The sequence below is a fragment of the Petaurus breviceps genome, unplaced genomic scaffold, assembly GCF_028583685.1.
Source record: "Petaurus breviceps papuanus isolate PSGF00001 unplaced genomic scaffold, PetGlider_PUasm1.0 128, whole genome shotgun sequence".
Classification (NCBI taxonomy): Eukaryota; Metazoa; Chordata; class Mammalia; order Diprotodontia; family Petauridae; genus Petaurus; species Petaurus breviceps.
In genome coordinates this window covers 3,674,034-3,676,955 of record NW_027185664.1, presented here as the reverse complement: position 1 = coordinate 3,676,955, position 2,922 = coordinate 3,674,034, and positions in this window count along the sequence as shown.

Here is a 2,922-nt window from a genome sequence, read left to right as displayed (position 1 = left end):
CCTCATTTGGGTAGATGAAATATTCATTTAATATTGTGATAGAAGCCTGTGTTTGGGACATCTGCAGGCTTACCATTATCTAGTAAATCAACCTGATCCAGCAGGTTGAGATTATGAAAGACAAAAGATAACTGTATACTTGCCTTCAATTCCCAAAATGCAGTGTTCTTTGAAAGAGGTGTAGGAATCTCAGTTTTAACTAGCTTCAGCTATATATAATTTGAATATTTTATACTAGTCTATAACCCTCTGTGTGGCTAAGTTAATACTTCTTGAGTGTTTGACAATAGAGAGATCTCAAAAATATAAAATGGTTTTGAGGAAATAAGTAGTAACATTTCTCATTTTTACTACATCAAAGACAGTTCCAATCATTTCTCATAATCCATGGCACCATTTTCTTAAGCATTCATCCATCCACACCCTTTAAATAATGTCCTCCACAAACAATCAAAACATTAAATACATTCCAGGCAAAACCAACAGCTGCTGAGCAAATCTCTTCTGAAACCCAGCACTGGGAAAGGCCAGTGTTACACCATTGTAACTGGCTGGGCTGAAGGAAGCAGGAGGGATGCTGGAAAAGAAACAGACATGTATAAAGCTAAATGGGCCAATCTAGACTCTTGAACTGAAAAGCTGCCTCAAAGGAGGTTTTCTTTTCTCCAAGTTCTGGGGAATTCCATGGAAGCTTCACAGAAATAAGGAAGACAGGCTTGAAGCGTTCATGCTGAGCACAGCTGTTGGCTAACTGTGATTGGATTGTGGTATTTGATGGGTGTGAGTACTGTGCATGTGTTAGGGGATGAAGAGGGAGTTGTCGCTACCAGTCCTTTAGATGTACATACAGTGCAACCTTTTCTCTAGCATTCTTAAGATTGAATAGCAAAAAGAAAACAAAATGAAATAAAAATATGTCATACAAATGCAAAAACAATGAAGTTTCATCCAAAGAGTCCCATGCTTAATTAGAACTAGAAGAAACCTTAAAAGTCATTGAGTCCAACACCGACATTTAACAGATGAGGAAACCAAAGAACAAGGAGCCTAAATGAATTGCCCAGGGTTATATAGCTAGGAAATGTCTGAGGGAGAGTTTGAAAGTAAATCTTCCTAACTCCAAGTCTAATAGTTTATCCACTATACATCTGGCTTCTTCTACTCACTGTCCATTGGGCTGTGCCACTTATTATTCACTTTTCCCATTAGAAAAACAAATCACATAGGTTAGAGAAACATAAAAGGTCCACAGTTAATTCCATTCATGGAATCAAAAATTTAGGGACAGCTATATGGTAAGGTGGATAGACCTGGAGTCCAGAGGATCTGAGTTCAAATCTAGCCTGAGACACTAGCTGTGTGACCCTGAGAAAGTCACTTAACTCTGTCTGCCTCAGTTTCCTCATCTGTAAAATTTCTGGGGAGGGGAATGGTAAACCACTCTTGTATCTTTTCCAAGAAAACCCCAAATGTGGTGATAAAGTGTTGACAGAACTATCGTTGTTTGTCCTTTGTTCTCAGAGGACCATGACATAAGGGAAGTCATGCCATGACATGCAAGTGAATTGGATTTAAGTGAGGGAAGGTGTGCAAAGTCAAAACAGCAACAATCACAAATTTAGCCACACAAGGCCTAATGAATCGCAATTTGCACTGCTAAGAATTAGAAGGAAAAAGTCCAATCAGGGGAAAAGAAAAAAGGGCTTTTCCTTCTCTGTAAGGGAAAGGAGGAAGCAACAGGTATTTTTAGAATGGTGGTGAGGAAGTTATATGATTTTTACTGAAAATATTCTCAAGCATTCTTAAGTGAATTCTTAAACTTAAGAATTAATTTAATTAAGAATTCTTAAGTGACTCTTAAGAATTAACTTAAGTGAATTCTTAAGTGAAAGCATTCTCAAGCATTCTTAAGTGAATGCCTTTTTTTTAACTTTCCAATGGGATCATGGTCCCGGTTTATCCCAGGAAGAAGGAATCTACAGCACAAATAGGTTTCTTTATTAGTTTTCTCAGTGCCTAGCCCATTGTGACTTCACCAGAGGGGAGAGCTGGGGGAAGTTTCAGCTCACTGTAAGGAAGACAGCAGCTCAAACAAACAACTAGAATGTCCTGTTTCCATGAGACAACAAGTTCCCTTTCATTAGAACGAATGCTCATCTGGGATACTGTTAAGGGGTGTCATCCATTGGCCAAAGGAATTGGACTGGTTGGCCTCTACAACCTCTTCCAAATCTAAGATCCTAAAATTTTGTAAACACTTGGTTTGAAGTGAATGTTTAGGAAAAAATTCCCTTTGTAAATTGTAAATTGTTTTCTGCAGTTGTGGAGGAAGGGAACGCAAGGATAAGAACTGAAAGGGCAAGAGAAAGTAGAATTTTTCCTGATCATAAACCGTAAGATAACAATATTAGGAAAAGACAACTTCTGCTGACTGGGGAAAGCTCATTTCTGTTCAGTCTCCCCTCCCCCCTCCCCGGTCCCCTGCCAACTAAGTGACATTTCAGCAACCACAGTAGCCCCAGTCATACTGGCAAAGTTGGTGTAGACTCGTGACAGGCTCTCCAATATTAAAGGAAAGTTCAACTGTAGATTTAGCTGTTTCTCTTCATTCAGCCATGAAAAGAGGGAAAAGGGCCCTGAACTGGAAGCTTTCACACAGCCTGGAGTCCCATATTGCGCTGATTCAATTGCTCTGGCCCAAGGGCAGAATGGATCTCCCAGAGCACATTAAGGTTTCTTCAGATGCCAAGTCTGGCCTGGGGAATTTGTACCTCCTCCCTTATATGGTCAGTGACTCTGATTTACTGAGTTCTTCAAAACCTACCTACATACATGACCAAAGACTTAGAAAACCTCCTGGCATACCACTCCCTAATGATTTCCAATGTGCATCAGTACATTTTGTCTCTTTACCACATTCAG